Source organism: Oncorhynchus masou, chromosome 12 (assembly GCF_036934945.1).
Source record: "Oncorhynchus masou masou isolate Uvic2021 chromosome 12, UVic_Omas_1.1, whole genome shotgun sequence".
NCBI classification, from domain to species: domain Eukaryota; kingdom Metazoa; phylum Chordata; class Actinopteri; order Salmoniformes; family Salmonidae; genus Oncorhynchus; species Oncorhynchus masou.
Window position 1 is genome coordinate 44435044 of NC_088223.1, and position 23135 is coordinate 44458178.

Below are 23135 nucleotides of genomic sequence, written 5' to 3' on the forward strand. Positions count from 1 at the left end.
ATGTCAGTGACTGACGCATGGTCTTCTGTCGTTCCTCTGATGCTTCCCTTGTAACAAATTTCAGTCTCCATGCTAGATATCCACTCCCATCTGCTGCATTGTAATAATGCTCCTTAAGTAAAGTATAATTCAGTTTGAGTGAGCAGGTTAAAATATCTGCATATTCATTTTTATCTTTAAAACTACAGATGCGCCCATAGATGAAGATTTGCTCATTCAACAGGTCTGACCCTCGCAGTGCAGAACTTAACTGGGCTTTTATACCACCAGAGTTGAGCTCATTTATTTTATTTTTTATTTTTTTATTTCATGTTTATTTAACCAGGTAAGCTGGTTGAGAACAAGTTCTCAATTACAACTGTGACCTGGCCAAGATAAAGCAAAGAAGTGCGACAGAAACAACAACAGTTACACATGGAATAAACAAGCTTACAGTCAATAACACAATTTTAAAAAAGAAAGTCTATATACAGTGTGTGCAAATAGCATGAGGAGGTATGGCAATAAATAGGCCATAGTAGCAAACTAATAACAATTTCGCAAATTAACACTGGAGTGATAGATGAGCAGATGATGGTGTGTAAGTAGTGATACTGGTGTGCAAAAAAGCAGCAAAGTAAATAAAAACGTTTTGGGGGATGATGTAGGGAGATTGGGTGGGCAATTTACAGATGGACTATGTACAGCTGCAGCGATCGTTTAGCTGCTCAGATAGCTGATGTTTAAAGTTAGTGAGGGAAATGTAAGTCTCCAGCTTCAGTGATTTTTGCAATTCGTTCCAGTCACTGGCAGCAGAGAACTGGAAGGAAAGGCGGCCAAAGTAGGTGTTGGCTTTGGGGATGACCAGTGAGATATACCTGCTGGAGTGCGTGCTACGGGTGGGTGTTGTTATCATGACCAGTGAGCTGAGATAAGGCAGAGCTTTACCTAGCATTGACCTGGAGCCAGTGGATCTGGCGACGAATATGTAGCGAGGGCCAGCCGACTAGAGCATACAGGTCGCAGTGGTGGGTGGTATAAGGCGCTTTGGTAACAAAATGGATGGCACTGTGATAGACTACATCCAATTTGCTGAGTAGAGTATTGGAAGCTATTTTGTAGATGACATCGCCAAAGTCGAGGATCGGTAGGATAGTCAGTTTTACTAGCTTAGGAGAGATGGTGGGCATACAGACATGTTAACAGATTTATAGTTTAAATAAAAACATCACCCATACTCTCTTTGATACGGTTTTCTTTGTGCGAAGGAGAGTCGGACCAAAATGCGGCGTGTAGATTGCGATCCATGTTTAATAAACAAAAGTAAACACGAATCAAAATACAAAAAACAACAAACGTAACGAAAACCGAAACAGCCTATACTGTATAAACTAACAGAACATAAGGACAATCACCCACGAAACACTCAAAGAATATGGCTGCCTAAATATGGTTCCCAATCAGAGACAACGATAAACACCTGCCTCTGATTGAGAACCACTTCAGACAGCCATAGATTCACCTAGAACACCCCACTAAACTACCATCCCAATACATGTGAAAAAACCCCAATACAAAACACACCACATACAAAATCCCATGCCACACCCTGGCCTGACCAAATAAATGAAGAAAACACAAAATACTAAGACCAGGGCATGACAGAACCCCCCCCCCAAGGTGCGTACTCCCGGCCGCACACCAAAACCCATAGGGGAGGATCCGGTTGGGCGTCTGTCCACGGTGGCGGCTCCGGCACGGGACATGGACCCCACTCTATCAAAGTCTTAGTCCATTTTCCTCTCGTCCTTAGATAGGCGACCCTCACCGCCGACCTTGGCCTAGTAGTCCTCACCCAGGACCCCACTGGACTGAGGGGCAGCTCGGGACTGAGGGGCAGCTCGGGACTGAGGGGCAGCTCAGGCAGGTAGTTGGCTCTGGCAGAGTCTGGCTGACCTGGAAGAGTCTGGCTGACTGGCGGATCTGGAAGAGTCTGGCTGACTGGCGGATCCTGGCAGACTGACGGCTCTGGCTGCTCCATGCTGACTGGCAGCTCTGGCTGCTCCATGCTAACTGGCGGCTCTGGCTGCTCCATGCTAACTGGCGGCTCTGGCGGCTTCTTGCAGAATGACAGCTCTGGCGGCTTCTTGCAGACTGAAAGCTCTGGCGGCTTCTTGCAGACTGGCAGCTCTGGCTGCTCCATGCAGACTGGCAGCTCTGGCAGCTCCTTGCAGACTGGCAACTCCTTGCAGACTGGCAGCTCCTTGCAGACTGGCAGCTCTGGCTGCTCCTTGCAGACTGGCAGCTCTGGCTGCTCCATGCAGACTGGCAGCTCTGGCTGCTCCATGCAGACTGGCAGCTCTGGCTGCTCCATGCAGACTGGCAGCTCTGGCTGCTCCAAGCAGACTGGCAGCTCTGGCTGCGCTGAACAGGCAGGAGACTCCAGCAGCGCTGTAGATGAGGAAGGCTCTGGCAGCGCTAAACAGGTGGGAGGCTCCGGCAGCACAGGAGAGGAGGAAGGCTCTGGCAGCGCTGGAGAGGCGAGGCGCACTGTAGGCCTGATGCGTAGTGCTGGCACTGGTGGTACTGGGCCAAGGACACGCACAGGAAGCCTGGTACGGGGAGCTGCCACCGGAGGGCTGGTGCGTGGAGGTGGTACTGGGTAGACCGGACCGTGCAGGCGCACTGGAGCTCTTGAGTACCGAGCCTGACAAAACTTACCTGGTTGAATACTCCCGGTCGCTCTGCCAGTGCGGCGAGGTGGAATAGCCCGCACTGGGCTATGCAGGCGAACCGGAGACACCGTGCGCAAGGCTGGAGCCATGTAAGCCGGCCCAAGCAGACGCACAGGGGGACCTGATGCGTAGAGCCGGCTTCATGGCATTTGGCTCGACGCTCACTCTAGCCCGGCCGATACGCGGAGCTGGAATATACCGCACCGGGCTATGCACCCGCACTGGGGACACCGTGCGCACCATAGCATAACACGGTGCCAGCCCGGTCTCTCTAGCCCCCCGGTAACCACAGGAAGTTGGCGTAGGTCTCCTACCTAGCATTGCCATACTCCCTGTGAGCCCCCCCCCCCCCCCAAGACATTTTTGGGGCTGACTCTCGGGCTTCCATCCGTGTCGCCGTGCTGCCTCCTCATACCAACGCCTCTCTGCTTTCACCGCCTCCAGTTCTTCCTTGGGGCGGCGATATTCTCCAGGCTGTGCCCAGGGTCCTTCTCCATCTAGGATTTCCTCCCAAGTCCAGAAATCCTTATTATGTATCTCCTGCTGCCGCTGCCTGTTGTCACGCCGCTTGGTCCTGTTGTGGTGGGTGATTCTGTTAAGGTTTTCTTTGTGCGAAGGAGAGTCGGACTAAAATGCGGCGTGTAAGATTGCGATCCATGTTTAATAAACAAAAGTAAACACGAATCAAAATACAAAAAACAACAAACGTAACGAAAACCGAAACAGCCTATACTGGTATAAACTAACACAGAACAGGAACAAAAGGACATAAGGACAATCACCCACGAAACACTCAAAGAATATGGCTGCCTAAATATGGTTCCCAATCAGAGACAACGATAAACACCTGCCTCTGATTGCGAACCACTTCAGACAGCCATAGATTCACCTAGAACACCCCACTAAACTACCATCTCAATACATGTGAAAAAAACCCAATACAAAACACACCACATACAAAAACCCATGCCACACCCTGGCCTGACCAAATAAATGAAGAAAACACAAAATACTAAGACCAGGGCGTGACACTCTTTGTATCACTGATTATATATTTTAAACAACATCTCTTTGGAAGCAAGGAAAATTAGGTAATATATTGGGTATGGTCACCAAAAACCCCATGCCATCTCACTTCTTTCTTTCCCTCTAGTGAATCATACTTCTACTTTGTGGGCACAGATTAAGACTAGTCTTGGACTTAAAAGCATGCCCAATCGAGAATCTCCATTGAAATCGTTTTTAAATCTAGGACTAGGCTTAATCTGTGTCCAGGAAACCAGCCCAGAATCTTGTAGTAATCATCATGCCTATTCATTTTGCTATGCTCCTTTACTTCAGGTGACCATTCTTGAGGACTATGCAGGCCTATGATCAGTTGTCTGGGAATGGTAGCTATAACTGTTGCCTGAAATGGTGGGTCAGACACATCGCTGCAGTGTGTTGCATCCACCATCTGCTGGGTGCCGGTAAAGGGTGTCTCTTTGGACTGATTCAACATGTAGAATCGTCTGACAATTAACAAAAAATGGTGGCCAATATTCTGGTCAGAGGCACTCTGCCATCTATCATTCTGGTGTATTCCCACATGCTTCCTATCTGAAACAGCTGGGAACAGTTTATGCATATATTATGACGTTTTTGTTCGTTTTGGTCTCAGGCGATGTTTTTTTTCGGTTGTTGGTGCACAAAACATTTTTTCTCGAGTCAACCCAAAGTTCGGAGCAGAAGTTACCAGAATGACCCCTTATTTTTTTTTATTCTGAACTTTTATTTAACTAGGTCAGTTAAGAACAAATTCTTATTTATAATGACAGCCTAGGAACAGTGGGTTAACTGCCTTGTTCAGGGGCAGAATGACAGATTTTTACAGGCTACCACTAGGCTACCTTCTGACTAAGTATATACTGGCTACGATGTCTTAAGATGGACAAACAGTACTATTGCTGCTTTTTCAATTTTTTTAAGTGAAGGTCTTTTATTTTACCCCTTTGTGGTATCCAATTGCTAGTAGTTACAGTCTTGTCTCATCACTGCAACTCCCGTACAAACTCGGGAAAGCCAAAGGTCGAGAGCCATGCGTCCTCCGAAACACAACCCAACCAAGCCGCACTGCTTCTTGACACAATGCACATCCAACCCAGAAGCCAGCCGCACCAATGTGTCAGAGGAAACACCGTACACCTGGCGACCTGGTCAGCGCGCACTGCACCCAGCCCGCCACAGGAGTCGCTAGTGCGCGATGAGACAAGGATATCCCTGCTAGCCAAACCCTCCCTAACCCGGGCGACGTTGGGACAATTGTGCACAGCCCCATGGGCCTCCCGTTCGCAGCCGGCTGTGACAGAGCCTGGGCTTGAACCCAGAATCTCTGGTGGCACAACTAGCACTGTGATGCAGAGCCTTCTACCACTGTGCCACCTGGGAGGCCAAGTGAAGGTCTTTTAAGGGAGTTTGGCTAGGCACCATCGAAGCAGGCAGAAGCCTTAACAGGAGTCACTGCTTTTTTTCACAGAGATCAGACGGAGAGGTTCCAAGGACCTACTGAAGATCTACAATGTGTCTTATGAGGGCGACGAAGGGAGCATGGCCAGAAGGGAGCATGGCCAGAAGGGAGCATGGCCACAGTCTTCATGACGAAGGGAGCATGAAGACGCTGGTCACCAGGCCACAGTTAGACCCCCGGGCCCCCTGGTGAGAACAAGCTGCCCTGGGAGTGGAAGAAGGAACAGATTTTCAAGGCTCTGCCTGGTACTATAGTCTAGACAAGAGACATGACCTACTGAACAAGAAGATCCTGAAATCCTCTCCCACCCTCTCGCTCTCCCTTTCCTACACGCCCAACATCAGTCCTGAGGTGTGCCAAGAGTGTGCAAAGCTGTCATCAAGACAAAGGGTGGCTACTGAAGAATCTCAAATACAACAAATATTTTGATTTGTTTTTTGGTTACTGCATGATTCCATATGTGTTATTTCATAGTTTTGATGTCTTCACTATTATTCTACGATGTATAAAATAGTAAAAATAAAGAAAAACCCTTGAATGAGTAGATGTGTCCAAACTTTTGACTGGTACTGTATTTCAAGATGTTGTGTATCCCTGGAAATAATCAGAATTAATGTAAACATAACAGTTAGGAAAACATAGCTTGTCCAAAAAAAGTGGTCTCTTGGCACAACTTGCCCCGGGGTAAGTTGAGCATAGGGGCAAGGTAAATTGAGCTGCCTTGGGATAAGTGGGTGATGGTGTCCTGTGACAGTGAGTGATAGTGCTGCGATATTAAAGTTTAATTAATGGAATGGGGTTGCGGTATATTGTATAACTTTAATGTATGCCTCAGACATAATCTCTCCGTTCAATATCACTTACCCTTCCATTTCTTGACCATTTGTCTGAGACGGGGATGTTGTTTCGATGTGCCAATTCATAGGCAAATTCTCTGCATTTGAGGCTACTAAGGAAACTGGTCTGCTAGATTCTTGATATCTTTAGCAAGCTCAGACTCCATGTCATCCGATAAGACCTTCTGTGCCTCTGCTACTCTATCATAGTTTTTCTTTCGCACAGGTACATGCCAATTTTCTTCTTTGTCAATGTATCTCTTCAGTGTCATTCAGTAAAAGAAATGTCATCCCTTATTGCTGCTCAAATCGACTTCATCCCTTCTCTCACTTCCTTGACTCCTCTCTCATGAACCTCAATGGGAGATAACAGTTTTCAGTTCATATGCATGACACATTGCAAAAATGCTATACGTATTATGCATAAACATAACAAAATGTAATCATAATTTGTATGGGGTATGGTGGCCATTGGCTAAACTTACCCCAAGGCATTTTGACTATATTAGCACACACAGCTACAATGATGCACTTTAATTATAGGTTTAAAACTTGATATTGTAGCCCCAAGTGATGTATAAAACAATCTTAAAACTATATATTTTGGTTTACATTTACATTTACATTTAAGTCATTTGGCAGACGCTCTTATCCAGAGCGACTTACAAATTTAGATACAAGCATCATCAAACTTATAAGACAATTCTTTCTACTTTGTGAAAATATTTTTGGGGATGACTTACTTAATATTTTCCATGTCGCTTCTTCCTTCACAGAAGGAAATGAATACATGAAATGATGACCTCTTCCTAAATATTTGGTCACATGAAACATTTTGTGTAATGTTTTGCTAGAAACAACTGGTTGCACAACAAGTTAAGCAATGCCGAGGTACTGCAGGCATTGCTGCCAGAAAACAGGATTCCCCAAACATAGTGAATGGAAAAATTGCAATCTTCGTGGTCAATCTTCTAAAAAATGTTTTGAAGACAATCATGGTACCAATAATTGCTTCTAATAAACCAGATGTATGTCATTAAACCGACTATTTCATACCTTGAAGGCAGAACTCAGTGTGTCAGAGTGAGCAATGAGCTGTCGCCCACTCGTAGCTATGATGTGGGCGTACCACAAGGGTCAATACTGGGGCCCCTCCTGTTCAGCCTGTACATTAATGATCTGCCTTCTGTCTGTACTGGGTCTGAAGTTCAAATGTATGCAGATGATACAGTGATATATGTGCATGCAAAGAGCAAACAACAAGCTGCACAAGAACTCACTACTGTAATGGTCCAGGTTACAAAGTGGCTCAGTGACTCGTGTTTGCATCTCAATGTGAAAAAAACTGTTTGCATGTTCTTCACAAAGAGGGCAACAGATGCTACTGAGCCAGATGTCTATGTGTCAGGGGAGAAGCTCCAGGTGGTATCCGATTTTTAGTACCTTGGCATCATACTTGATTACAACCTCTCTTTTAAAAAGCATGTGAAAAAGGTAATTCAAATAACTAAATTCAACCTAGCTAATTTCCGATTTATACGAAATTGTTTGACTACAGAGGTAGCAAAACTGTACTTCAACTCTATGATACTCCCCCACTTAACATACTGCTTGACTAGTTGGGCCCAAGCTTGCTGTACAACATTAAAACCTATTCAGTCTGTCTACAAACCGGCTCTCAAAGTGCTTGATAGGAAGCCCAATAGCCATCATCATTGTCACACCCTTAGAAAGCATGAGCTCTTGAGTTGGGAAAATCTTGTGCAATACACCGACGCATGTCTTGTATTCAAGATCCTTAATGGCCTGGCTCCCCCTCCACTCAATATTTTTGTTAAACAGAAAACCCAGACATATGGCAGCAGATCCACAAGGTCTGCCATGAGAGGTGACTGTATAGTTCCCCTAAGGAAAAGCACCTTTAGTAAATCTGCATTCTCTGTGAGAGCTTCACATGTCTGGAATACACTGCCATCAGACACACATAACTGCACCACATATCACACAGTCACAAAATGCTTGAAGACATGGCTAAAGGTCAATCAGATTTGTGAACATGGTCCCTAGCTGTGTGTTGCCGCTTTCCATGTTGTCTGTTGTCTGTAGCTTGTGAGGTGTGGAAACACTTTGTTGCTTTTATGAATTTTGTCTTGCTGCTTTTTGTTCTATGTTGCTCTGTCTGTATGCTACGTCTTGCTTGTCCTATGTTGCTCTGTCTGTATGCTATGTCTTGCTTGTCCTATGTTGCTCTGTCTGTATGCTATGTCTTGCTTGTCCTATGTTGCTATGTCTTGCTTGTTCTATGTTGCTATTGTCTATATTGTAATTGTTTTTAATAACCTGCCCAGGGACTGCGGTTGACAATTAGCCGGCTGGCTAAAACCGGCACTTTTACTGAAACGTTGATTAATGTGCACTGTCCCTGTAAAAATAAAAATAAACTCTAATAAACTCAAACTCATTTAAAAAATGCACACAGAAGAAGTTTGAATAAGGATAATTTAGTTGCTCATGGCAGCCTGCAGTACCCCGGTCGGCCTTCAACTTGAGTTACTCAATGAGAAGGGGCAGCACTGAGCTAGCCTGTAACGTTACTTCTTGTAGTAGCTTAAACTGCTCATGTTGTCTCCATGAGACGCCATCTTAACCAAATTAATTTGCTGTATTTCAGTCTTCACATTGGAATGAATGGTGTCACTTGATTGATGACTTTGTCCATTCATATATACAGTCATTGAGCTCAACCAACCCTTTGGCTCAACTTACCGCACTCTCCCCTATTCCTTGCAAACGTACCATTTGTTTTTCAGATATTCTGTTGATATTAGTGAACCACTTCATCTACTATTTTGTAAGACCTTTGTACTTTGTTAGCTTCATGTGCTCATGAGACTCTCCTCCAGTCCTCTAATTTCAGACCCCTTGCCTCTATCCCTCGGTTGCTCTAACTGGTACCATGGCTGTGTAACACGTCAGGAGGCAGAGTCTCAGCTCCAGTCCTGCAAAGAGACCAGTTTCCTGGTGAGGAACAGTGTATCAGGAACCAGCAAACACTCCATTGCTCTCAGGTGAGTATACTCATCACTAGTACACCTGTTCATTCTCTTTAGAGCTGATACCATACATAATGTGAAAAAAAGAAAAAGAAAAGTACATTGCCTTGCATAGAACCTCTTTATGCTAATTTGGCTTGCTATTCCACACAATTCATAATATGTAACCTTAGTGTAAAAGGACACTTTCTTATGCTTATAATCCCGCTATGCCCTCAGATGAATCACCAAACAAGCAAATACAGGATGAAGATTGAATCCTACTATACCGGCTCTGACCCCCGTCGGATGTGGCTGGGCTTGAAAACTATTACGGACTACAAAAGGAAACCCAGATGCGAGCTGCCCGGTGACCAGATGAGCTAAATGTCTTTTAAGTTCGCTTCGAGGTAAGCAACTCTGAAGCATGCATGAGAGCACCAGCTATTCTGGACGACTGTGTGAGCAAGACCTTTAAACAGGTCAACATTCACAAAGCCGTGGGGCCAGACGGATTATCAGGACGTGTACTCAAAGCATGCACGGACCAACTGGCAAGTGTATTCACTGATATTTTCAACCTCTCCCTGACCGAGTCTGTAATACCTACATGTTTCAAGTAGACCACCATTATCCCTGTGCCCAAGGAAGCAAAGGTAACCTGCCTAAATGATTACCGCCCCGTAGCACTCGGCAGCACGCGTCGGTAGCCATGAAGTGCTTTGAAAGACTGGTCATGGCTCACATCAACAGCATCCTCCCGGATACCCTAGACCCACTCCAATTCGCATACCGCCCCAACAGATCCACAGATGACGCAATCTCAATCGCACTCCACACTGCCCTTTCCCACCTGGACAAAAAGAACATCTACAGTGGGGCAAAAAAGTATTTAGTCAGCAACCAATTGTGCAAGTTCTCCCACTTAAAAGGATGAGAGAGGCCTGTAATTTTCATCATAGGTACACTTCAACTATGACAGACAAAATGCGGGAAAAAAATCCAGAAAATCACATTGTAGGATTTTTTATGAATTTATTTGCAAATTATGGTGGAAAATAAATATTTGGTCAATAACAAAAGTTTATCTCAATACTTTGTTATATACCCTTTGTTGGCAATGGCAGAGGTCAAACATTTTCTGTAAGTCTTCACAAGGTTTTCACACATTGGTATTTTGGCCCATTCCTCCATGCAGATCTCCTCTAGAGCAGTGATGTTTTGGGGCTGTTGCTGGGCAACACGGACTTTCAACTCCCTAAAAAATATTTTCTATGGGGTTGAGATCTGGAGACTGGCTAGGCCACTCCAGGACCTTGAAATGCTGCTTACGAAGCCACTCCTTCGTTGCCCGGGCGGTGTGTTTGGGATCATTGTCATGCTGAAAGACCCAGCCACGTTTCATCTTCAATGCCCTTGCTGATGGAAAGAGGTTTTCACTCAAAATCTCACGATACATGGCCCCATTCATTTTTTCCTTTACACGGATCAGTCATCCTGGTCCCTTTGCAGAAAAACAGTCCCAAAGCATGATGTTTCCACCCCCATGCTTCACAGTAGGTATAGTGTTTGGATGCAACTCAGCATTTTTTTGTCCTCCAAACACGACAAGTTGAGTTTTTACCAAAAAGTTCTATTTTGGTTTCATCTGACCATATGACATTCTCCCAATCTTCTTCTGGATCATCCAAATGCTCTCTAGCAAACTTCAGACGGGCCTGAACATGTACTGGCTTAAGCAGGGGGACCCGTCTGGCACTGCAGGATTTGAGTCCGTGGCGGTGTAGTGTGTTACTGATGGTAGGCTTTGTTACTTTGGTCCCAGCTCTCTGCAGGTCATTCACTAGGTCCCCCCGTGTGGTTCTGGGATTTTTGCTCACCGTTCTTGTGATCATTTTGACCCCACAGGGTAAGATCTTGCGTGGAGCCCCAGATCGAGGGAGATTATCAGTGGTCTTGTATGTCTTCCATTTCCTAATAATTGCTCCCACAGTTGATTTCTTCAAACCAAGCTGCTTACCTATTGCAGATTCAGTCTTCCCAGCCTGGTGCAGGTCTACAATTTTGTTTCTGGTGTCCTTTGACAGCTCTTTGGTCTTGGCCATAGTGGAGTTTGGAGTGTGACTGTTTGAGGTTGTGGATAGGTGTCTTTTATACTGATAACAAGTTCAAACAGGTGCCATTAATACAGGTAACGAGTGGAGGACAGAGGAGCCTCATAACTTCTTCGATATAGGGGGCGCTCTTTTAATGTTTGGATAAAAAAACGCCCATAAGAGACTACATTTACCAGGTGTCCGCTTGGTGTCCTCCGTCGAAATTATTGCGCAATCTCCAGCTGCGTCCACTTTTCCATTAGGTTCAGAGGAGAAAGGCAACTGCCACGAATGATTTATCATCGAATAGATATGTGAAAAACACCTTGAGGATTGATTCTAAACAACGTTTGCCATGTTTCTGTCGATATTATGGAGTTAATTTGGAAAAAAGTTTGGCGTTTTAATGACTGAATATTCGGGGGTTTTTCTTAGCCAAACGTGATGAACAAAATGGAGCGATTTCTTCTACACAAATAATCTTTTTGGAAAGACTGAACATTTGCTATCTAACTGAGAGTCTCCTCATTGAAAACATCCAAAGTTCTTCAAAGGTAAATGATTTTATTTGAATGCTTTTCTTGTTTTTGTGAAAATGTTGCCTGCTGAATGCTAGGCTTAATGCTATGCTAGCTATCAATACTCTTACACAAATGCTTGTGTAGATATGGTTGAAAAGCATATTTTGAAAATTTGAGATGACAGTGTTGTTAACAAAAGGCTAAGCTTGTGAGCCAATATATTTATTTCATTTCATTTGCGATTTTCATGAATAGTTAACGTTGCATTATGCTAATGAGCTTGAGGCTATGATTACGCTCCCGGATACGGGACTGCTCGACGCTAGAGGTTAAAGAAGAAGTTACAGGTCTGTGAGAGCCAGAAATCTTGCTTGTTTGTAGGTGACCAAATACTTGTTTTCCACCATAATTTGCAAATAAATTCATAAAAAATCCTACAATGTGATTTTCTGGATTTTTTTTCTCATTTTGTCTGTCATACTTGAAGTGTACCTATGATGAAAATTTCAGGCCTCTCTCATCTTTTTATTGGGAGAAATTGCACAATTGGTGGCTGACTAAATACTTTTTTGCCTCACTGTATGTGAGAATGCTGTTCGTTGACTACAGCTCAGCGTTCAATACCATAGAGCCCACAAAGCTCCTTACAAAGCTATGGACCCTGGGACTAAACACCTCCCTCTGCAACTGGATCCTGGACTTCCTGACAGTCCGTCCCCAGGTGGTAAGGGTAGGCAACAACACGCCCTGCCATGCTGATCCTCAACACTGGGGCCCCTCAGGGGTGTGTACTTAGTCCCCTTCTGTACTCCCTGTTTACCCACGGCTGCGTGGCCAAACACAACTCCAACTCCATCATTAAGTTTGCTGACGGCACAACAGTGGGCCTGATCACCGACAACAATGAGACAGCCTATAGGGAGGAGGTCAGAGAACAACCTCTCCAACAATGGTAGCAAGACAAAGGAGCTGATCGTGGACTACAGGAAAAGGCAGGCCGAACAGGCCCACATTAACAGTTACGTGGGCTGTAGTGGAGCAGGTCGAGAGTTTCAAGTTCCTTGGTGTCCACATCACCAAGGAACTATCATGATCCAAACATACCAAGACAGTCTTCAAGAGGGCACAACAACACCTTTTCCCTCTCAGGAGACTGAAAATATTTGGCATGGGTCCCCAGATCCTCCCAGAAAGTTCTACAGCTGCACCATCGAGAGCATCCTGACCGGCGGTTGCATCACCACCTGGTATGAGAACTGCTCGGCATCTGACCATAAGGTGCTGGGGCCAAGCTTCCTTCCATCCAGGAGCTATATACTAGGCGATGTCAGAGGAAATCCCCCAAATTGTAAGATACTCCAGTCACTCAAGTCATAGACTATTTTCTCTGCTGGCGCATGGTAAGCGGTACCAGAGTCTAGGACCAAAAGGCTCCTCAACAGCTTCTACCCCCAAGTCATAAGACTGCAGAACAATTAATCAAATGGCCACCTGACTATTTACATTGACCCCCCCCCCCCCCCCCACCTCCATTGGTTTTGTACACTGCTGCTACTCGCTGTTTATTATCTATGTATCTATGCATAGTCACTTCGCCCCTACCTACATGAATAAATTACCTTTACTAACCTGTACCCCTGCACATTGACTCAGTACCGGTACCCCCTGTATATACCCTCGTTATTGTCTTTCTTGAACTGCACTGTTGGTTAAGGTCTAAACATGTTGTATTCGGCATATATGACAGATAAAGTTTTATTTGATTAATAATTTTTCACCGCTCTACCTTTTTTAAATCCTTCTGTCTCGGGACAAGCCAGGGCTGTGTTCACATCATCGTAGCCCAGACTAAGGAGAATGGCTACACGCTGGACCAGAGCAGCTGTGTGTTACCCAGCATTCCAGAGGGGGTGCACCTCTACCTCACTCAGCGGCTGCCTTTCAATGAGGCTGAGCACATGACCCTGCTACACCCCTTGCATGCCCTCACTGACTCCACCCCCTACCATACTCCGGTGTACCCCGACAACTCCATGTCTCTGTATCTGCCTGATATCATCCTTAACGAACATGTCCAATGAAATGCCGACCTACAAAAACTCTAAACGTATCTCTTCATCTATTATCCATTCACTCTTTTGCCCCTCCCTCTTTCATATTATTTTACTCCATATCATTACCAGTTTCTTTTCAGTCTTATTTTCTCCTGGTTAAACAGAAGAAGACAAGTTCAGAGACCTGGGTCCAGGAGCAATTGCCCATGCTGTACTATCATTCCCTCACCTGTCATATGCAATTAATTCAAAATGTCCAGGCTACTGTTTTGCATGTGAGCTTGGGAGAAACTCAACCCATGCCTTGACTGTACAAACGGGGCAGAAATGAATTATCAAATTAGTCAGAGCCCGGCCAGTTAGAAATTCAGACTACATTCTACTCTCAATTCAAAGCTGTGTAGAGAATACAAGATCATTCATCATAATTTGTCATGAAAGGGATCAAGCTTGTACTGTTTGATAAGAAAAACAGTAAAGGGACTCCATTACCCTCTGGTGGATGTGCTGGCTCACTGCACTAACTGGACATATCACTGTGGAGAACCACAACTGCTGTATAGGACAAAGACTAACGTTACTGACTATACAACACTTTACAAAGACTACTTCATGTCTACACTCACAGTAAACATTTAAGTCGTTGCTGTTAGCCGTATTTTTTATATTGAGGAGAAATATCCTCCCTTAACCCAATTTTCCTCGTCTTATCTACTGTAATGTGAACTGTGACAATTGTGTGACTATGTGTTCTACCTGCACTGTGAACTATTGAGCGATTCATAATGCAATGTGCCATGGGTTAGGCTAATGTCCCCCTATGGGGTTGAATATCCCTTGATTATTACATTAAACCACAGGCTCCACATCCTGGTCTTCAAGTACCCACATGTATGCTGGTTTTTACCTCAATTGATCTCTACATCATTAATAGAATTGTTGATTGCACTGATTTGACTGGTTAGATTTTTGTGGTCTGTCACTGTAAAACCCTGACCATGGCCAATTTGCCTACAGTCAGCGACTGTATTGCATTGCCCACACCAACTCTCTGAAGGCCTTTGTTTACCCTTGCCTCATTAATGCTGCTGTCTATGTTGTTAAAAATAGTATTACTTTGTCAGTATCAGGTGGGCTGGAAATTCAGAGTGCTTTAAATCTGTCAGTTTTCAAGAAGTTTCTATTGCCATATTTAAATGTGTTGTTCCGAGTATAAAGGGAAAGGGTCTGGGGAGAGATTGGATGTAGAGTTGACTCAGCAGAGTGAGGATCGGATGTAGGTGTAACGGATCTCGTCCTCCTCTTCTGAGGAGGAGTAGCGAGAAGGATCGGAGGACCAAAACAACAGAACACTGGAACAAAACAAAATAACATGCAACTAACGACACCTGCCTCTGATTGAGAACCATACTAGGCCGAACACAAAAACCAATATAGAAAAACAAACATAGACTGCCCACCCCAACTCACGCCCTGACCATACTAAAACAAAGAATAAAATAACAGAACTATGGTCAGAACGTGACAGTGGGGCCTGGGACAAACAGTTAAGCTACACGGTAACAGCAAAGGCACGCAGGTCACTTTGTGTACTCTTGAGGTAAATGCATCACAAAAAATGCCAAAGTGTAAGAGTGTCATTATTACACCCAGTGGTATCAGAGACACTTAACATGAAGAAAAAAATGACACCATCCATCTTTCCTGCCCTCAATCCTGTTTCTCCCCCTCTCCCTTATCACTCCATTACTGTGATATCTGAGTCTGATAATCTGTCTATCAACAGGATCCACAGGAGGAAAAAGTTCCCAAATGTCATACTTGAGTAAAAGTAAAGATACCTTGATAGAAAATGACTCAAGTAGGTCAAGGTCACCCAGTAAAATTCAACTTGAGTAAAAATCTAAATGTATTTGGTTTAAAATATATTTATGTATAAGTAAATGTAATTGCTAAAATATACTTCAGTATCAAAAGTAAAAGTATAAATAGTTTCAAATTCCTTATTTTAAACCAGACGGCACAATTGTCTTGTTTTTAAAATTGACGAATATCCAGGGGCACACTCCAACATTCAGACATCATTTGCAAACAAAGCCTGTGTGTTTAGTGAGTCTGCCAGATCAGAGGCAGTAGGGGAGACCAGGGATGTTCTGTTAGTAAGTGCGTGAATTGGACCATTTTCCTGTCCTGCTAAGTATTCAAAATGTAACAAGTACTTTTGGGAGTCAATGAAAATGTATGGAGTAAAAAGTACAGTACCAGTCAAAAGTTTGGACACACCTACTCATTCCAGGGTTTTTCTTTATTTTTTACTATTTTCTACATTTTAGATTAATAAGGAAGACATCAAAACTATGAAATAGCACATATGGAATGAAGTAGTAACCAAAAAAGTGTTTAACAAATCAAAATATATTTTATATTTAAGATTCTGGTACTGTACATCATTTGTATTAGGAATGTAGTGAAGTAAAGGTAAAAGTAGTCAAACATGTAAATAGTTAAGTAAAGTACAGATATAAAAAAAACCATAGTACTTTAAAGTATTTCTACTTCAGCTCTTTACACCACTGGTATACAGTACAGTATTTGTACCTCAATTGTCCGGTACCTCAATTGTCTGCCATCTCATAATAAATGTAATTTAACTGATACTTTTATCCAAAGCAACTTAGTCATGCGTGCCTACATTTTTTTTTATAGGTATGGGCGGTCCCGGAAATCAAACCCACTATCCTGCCGTTGCAAGAGCCTGGCTCTACCAACTGAGCTACAGAGGTCCAATTCTTAGAAAATCCTACATCTACTTCGTTCAGTTTAACTTAAAAAAGAAGGTAACGCAACCATAGCACTTTAAAAAAAATCAACACAGAAGTTAGGGTCCTAAATTGTCCTGGTCAAAAGGCCTTAAGAGGCATCAAGGTGTTCTATCAAGATGGACCACTTAAAAGTGTTCAAGGTGGGCCTTTTTAAGTTTTACCTGAGTGATACAGTAAGATAAGTGTTAGATATACAGTAGGATGTGGTCCTAGTCTACTACACAGCAACAACAGCCCCATAACCCACAGGTGGAAAAAATGCTACTTAATTAACCACTAGTACGTCGCGGTCCCACATGAGTTTATAGTCCTCCCATTTAAATTTCAAGCAGCAGCGGAATATTTCTTCAATTTTTCTGATGGTGGGGTTGTGCGTGGAGATGATTGCTTTTACCTCTTCCTTAAAACTCACAGCATCTTTTGTTGGTTCAGTGACATCGCCCACAATCGCTTTTACTTCGTCAAAATGGTCCCTCCATTTCCAACATCCCACCTCCCTTGGGTTTCGTGTAGCGTATTATTGGTAACATTCCCTCAGGCTTCTTTTGGGGGGGGTTATTTTTATCCTTCTTGTCTTTAATTATTTTTCATTCGTTGCTGTCCTCGCTGCTTCTCTTTCCTCTTCTTCTTGAATTGTAAATTATTCATGTTCACTCTCATCATTCTTTCTACTTTTACTCTGTGTTCGGCTTCAGTGTCACATTTTGCTCCATCCTCTGTTTTCTGCTTTTGTCTTCAATTCCTCTCTTTTCTATGATCCTCCAGCTCTTCTTCTTCACGTTCTCTCTCCTCTTTTTCTCTCTGCTCCTTTGCTCTGGTTCTTGTCTTTGCTGGTTGCTTTCTGTTTTCCGCTCCAGCACCTTCTGCAGCTCCTCCAACAGCTCCTAATCTCACGGCTCCTCCACCTGGCACATGCCCACCCCCAAGTGGGTTATGAGGGTGTGGGAGACCACCATCTCTGTCTGCGGGTGGAGGATTTGGCAGTGGCAGATACAAGGGGGGACCCCATGAGAGGGTTCCACTCAGAGAAAAGCCAGGCTTCTTCTATTTTATTTTGTCCTTCTTCCTCTTTCTTCTCCGGTTCCACTTGATTTACCATCAATCGTCTTGCAGTTTTATCTTTTGCATTTTCTGCTTCTCACGCCCACTTTCTGAAATCGTCCCACTTCACTGTTCATCTTGTTCAGTCTTCTGTTTGGTCCAGTACCCTACCCATTTTTTTCCCATTACACTACACAGTCCTTTTGGTTCCCAGCACGGATCCTCCATCGTACTCTTACTATTTCCCTTTCTCATACTTAAACCCTTATGCATCTTCAACGATTCTCTTGTCGTTACCTCCTATGAATACATATGTATCTTTAACGGTTCTCTTGCCGCTACTTCTTATACATATAAAATAACACCAGGTGCTATTACCAGTGGCTCTCAGACACGTAGACACTTCTCATAAATGCCTACAGACAATTGTCAGTGGGGCTTTTCCTGCACTCACTCTAGCCTTCTTCTAAGATGAGCTCTATTCTTCTAAGACTATGGTACATTTCTTAATTTTTATGTTTAGTTTTTTGGGTTTTATAATTATTGTTATTACACCACTGTAAAATGCATAATTATGAATGTCATTCTCTTAATGGTGAGGTATCCTAGTACACAAAGTAGGACAATTTAGAATTCTCCGTTGCATATTTGGTTATCATTCTTCACACGGGCTATTATTCTAATGAGCTCTTCCCCAATTCATGACCAAATTTGGTTGTACTGGACCATATCTGTACCAATCATAGACGTCTATTTCAGAGGTTTGGACATCACAGTACAGCAGCGTAGAGTACAGTAAATAATACTGCACTCTAGCGTGCTATACTGTAATGTCATACTCAAGCTGATGGTTCCATGGGAGGAGCTAATTGAGGAAGCCTACGAGAGGAAGCTGTTAACCTCTCTGGGATATTCGGGACGCAAGCGTCCCACCTACACAATGGCCAGTGAAAGTGCAGGGCGCCAAATTCAAAACAACAAAAATCGCATAATTAAAATTCCTCAAACATACAAGTATTTCACACCATTTTAAAGATACCCTTGTTGTAAATCCAGACATCATTCAAGTTTAAGAAACTTCAGAGTGTTCAGAGTGTTTTCTATCAAAATCTACTAGTTATATGCATATTTTAGCAGCAGGCATTTTACTCTGGGCACCTTTTTATCCAAGTTACACAATACTGCCTCCCAGTCCCAAAGAAGTTAAAGTACCAGGCACTTTTGGATGAATGTACTAATAACAAGGGATTGAAGGCCAAGTGTCTACCAGTGGAAGTTGGGGCAAGAGGCTTCCCAGGCCAGTCTCAGTGGAGGGCACTAATGATCCTTGAAGTAAATAGAGTACAGAGGAAGAAGATCTGTCACACAGTTGGGCAGGAAGCGGAGAGGTCAACACAATGGCTTTGCTGAAGAGGAAGGAGAGGTGGTCAAGCCAACCTTGCTCAGATCGGGCTAGATAAAACTGATCGGCTCACTTTTTGGAAGGTGTAGTGAACAGTGCCGGAACACCTAATGAAGAGGGGACCTCACCTGAGGATGAGCCAGGAGCAGCACTACTGCTGTTTGCAGGTAATTCCACAACTGAAAGTTCAGTGACAACCAGGAACAGACAGACCAAGAAAGATTGGTGACAGCTGGAAAGACAGCATTGGGAGCAGAGGCCTGGCTAGCCAAAGCATGCAATAATGAGGGAGCTCTGTCATGAGTAGTAGTTTGGAGTGCTGCGTTTGATTTTTTAGATTTTTATAATAATTATTATTGTATTTTCAGCACCCGTACTTCCTTTGGCTATGACCCAAAAAGCATTGCTATGGAATGATTTATGGAGAGATACCCCATGAGGCACCCGAGAGGGGTGAAGGAAGAACGGCTCACTGGTCAGACTGTCACAAGTGTAGAGAGGCGTAGGCAGGAGGCAGTCGCAGGTTTAGAACTTCTGAGTTTATTAAAGCGCTATAACTATAAAAGCGGGACGAAACCCAAAGTGCAAAATAATAAAGTACTCAGGAAAATAGTAGGAGAGATTCCTCTCAGGGAAAACAAGCAACATTTACAATGACCGACAAAGACAAATGACAGAGAGAGTATATATATGGATTGGGTATTGGAACCAGGTGTGTGTAACGATGATGAGACAAGTCTGGGGTTGATGAGTGAAGGGCGTTTGCCATCAAAAGGTTCGGCAGCAGCTAGAAGGCCGGCGACACCAAACGCCTGAGCTGGACAGTAGGGGTAGCCAAAGCGAAGGCTGGTGTGACACAGACACAGATGATGACTTTGCCTAAACAAAGGACAAGGAGAGAGGACTCGGATATAAAACATGCAGTTGTGGAAAAGTGCTTGAGAACCAGAGAGGGCTGAAAATCCACAGCACCAACATGGGCTGTTCAGTGAGCCAACAACAGTCAACACGCACAAGGCAATACCTTGGTGAGACAGAGGAGGAACCAAACCAGGACTCAAACCACAGTGTTAGGAGCCTCCAAGAGCCGGTCGAGGGAAGAGCAGAGAGGGTAGGTGGACCAGTGGAGGCAACTCAGAAGAGGAAGGGATGGACCTTCCTACTCAGTGAATCTCATAAAAATGGTGAAACATTAAACCCCCCCCCCCCCCGAGTCCAATTTAGCACAATAAAAAAAAAATCCCATAAAAATTGGTCAGTTTAAGATAGAGATCTGTCTCGATCCACCGCATCCGCTGATGTCGCACTTCCGTATCTGCGGTGAAAGGTGACAGAGCTTAAGCGGTGTTTGTCAGACCATAAAACATCCTGAAAACGTCTTCTCACAAAATTGCCTGTAGTGTCCAAACGGTTTGGCCTACAAACTAAATTTGAGACTTTCACGAACATGACGGTGTTCTCCATTTTGCTCTATGACCCCCACGTGTGTCTTGGGACTTGTCTGAAGTCGGTACAGTCGATCAGCCAACTTCTGTCTGTAACGTCCAAACAGTTTGGGCTACACACTAATATGACCCCTCTGAGGAAAGGTGAGACTCTCAAACACGTACATGTTGATTGTTTTGCTCTAGGACGCCCACAGGCCTCACAAGAATCGTCTGACGGTCCCCCGGTACCAGTTGATAACATGAATGAAATTATGGAGACTGTTTAGTGCCAAAAATACATTGTTTTTCGTAAAAATAAAAATGTTTCCTGATCTTTCATACATCCCTCAGATATAGGACAGACACTTCAGAACAAAAGCCCTTTAGATTTTTTTTGGGGGGGACTATCTGTTGTTCCTTGTATGTAATCTGTTATTCAATGTGTTTGTATGGGCTAATAGCAGTAAGGACAACAACAACAAAAAAATGTTTAAAAAAAATATTCTTCAAGGGGTACAATTCAAGATCAAACAGCTAAATAGTCCTTGGAATGACCTTTAAACAATTCCATGCAGCTTAGTAGAACCCCCTCGGTTTAGAGAGGGCTTAGATTGTTATGGATTAAAAAAGTTATCATTTTTAGATTAAACTATACTAAATATATTCACGTCACCAAATAACTGACTAAAACATTGTTTTGCAATGAAGGTCTCCAGTACCCTCAATGCTCTCTCGAGTAGCACCATGGTGTAGCTGGAAGATAGGTATTTTCCCTCCTCCTCTGGTACTTCAATACGAAACCTAGGTGACTGATGACTCTCACCCCCTTCCAAAGCCTTACACAGTAATTATGACGACTACTGGAGGATGTCCCCTAACCTATCAGAGCTCTTACAGCATAAACTGACATGTTGTCAACCCAATCAAAGGAATTAATCTAGTAATGAAAGCATAAACTACAGCAAGCTAACGCTGCAGTGCATAAAATGTGGGGAGTAATTGACTCAAAGAGGGAGAAATACAATAGTTGAACAGTTTTGAACAAATACATTTCTTCAAAAATTAAGGAGAGGTAGCAGAGAGAGAGAATGAGAGAGAGAGAGAGAAAGAGAGAGAGAGAGAGAGCAAGCTATATTTCGTTGTATTTTTTTCACTTTCTCTTACTTAGCTAACTAATGCAGCTAGCTAATTTAACCCACTCAAACACCCAGCTCAAACAGAGTGTAACTGCTAAACTGCTTGCAGTACACTGTACTGCTTGACTGTAGCGGGTTAAGTATTGCGTTAGTTCTAGTAGCTATGTTGAAAATGACTTTCGCTTAAATGGTGACGATGAGATGTCGGCAGAGTGTAGAGTTTAGCGGTTGTCATGACATTGGCCTGTGGGTAGGTTTATGACAGTCATAAATACCTCTTCCCACCTTTTTCCTCTCTCTACCCTACTGATGTTACAATTGCAAAACCCTTGGTTAACATAGAGATTCTGGGAACATCAGTAGGTTGGGGGAAATGAACTATATTCTGGTAATCCGACCAACTGAACATATGTGGTGGTACTTAATGAATATGATGTCAGTTCGGTTGTCATCTGAGACATTCTCATCAATGATAAGATGACAAACTCTACAGTGGAAAGTCTACACATCAGAGTTATCGGATTCACATGGAATTGTTGTTCAATTTAAATGTTTGAATATGAAATTATTCGTGATGGGATGAAATGTAATTTTAGCTTCTAAGATGTAAGATTTGGGTTTTCATAAGATAGGGCTCTGCTCAATCAGTGGCCTGCCCCTGTGAAGGGACATGGGCTATAAAACTTTTCAAACACGCCCTCCTCTCCCTTCCTATATAAAGCCTTGACAACAATGTAACCTCCTGTTTCCGAGGACGTGAGGATGACGGTCCGATGTCAGAGTGGTTCAGATAATAACTACAGAACGAAGACAACAGCAGTGTGAGCTTTGGTTGTAATGGTATGAACTTTGAACTCTTATTCACTACAGAAGTGATACCTCCTAGCCGTTGAGTTAGCAACAGCCGCTGCAAACGAGGGTTAGGAAGGAACAGACATAGTATCCCGTCTACCACACAACGACGTTACTACAATGTATTCAATTTGCCAGCAGAGACATTCTTCAAGGGACAAAGGACTCGGTGGGCAACACAGCCTTCCATCTACCACCAACCTACCGAAGCGCAGCTCAGAGTAAATATTTATTGCATTTTCCTTTTCCAAATGGCCGGTAATTTAGAATGCATAAGATACTGTATTTACGATAGCACAGCTTCGCCCTTTGTTCCTCAGTCTTCCCGCTCTTTCACTCAAACCCAGCCCCTTTTCTTTTGTGTAACCAGCTGTCATACCTGTTCCGCCCGCTAGGGGCGTTTTCCTTTATGACATCATTTGTAATCAAGTTATGATTTAAATATGTGTATGTGTAATTCTGTGTGATTAGTTAGGTATTTAGTAAATAAATAATTACACCCAATTCTGTATCGCTGATTCAACTTGTTAGCCAAGGTTCGTGCAGAATTAAGATGACTGAATTAAGATGACGATTAATATTGACTGCTATTGATATTACTAGGTCTTTAAGAGTTTATTCGGAAGATCACAGCTCTATAAATATTATTTTGTGGTGCCCGACTCTCTAGTTAATTACATTTACATGATTAGCTTA

The 23135-nt window shown here is 43.5% G+C and overlaps 1 pseudogene; it reads left to right on the top strand.

Moving 5' to 3' along the window:
- The first annotated feature begins 4074 nt into the window (after positions 1-4074).
- Positions 4075-13786, top strand: LOC135549337 (SH2 domain-containing adapter protein E-like; annotated as a pseudogene).
- Positions 13787-23135: the final 9349 nt, after the last annotated feature.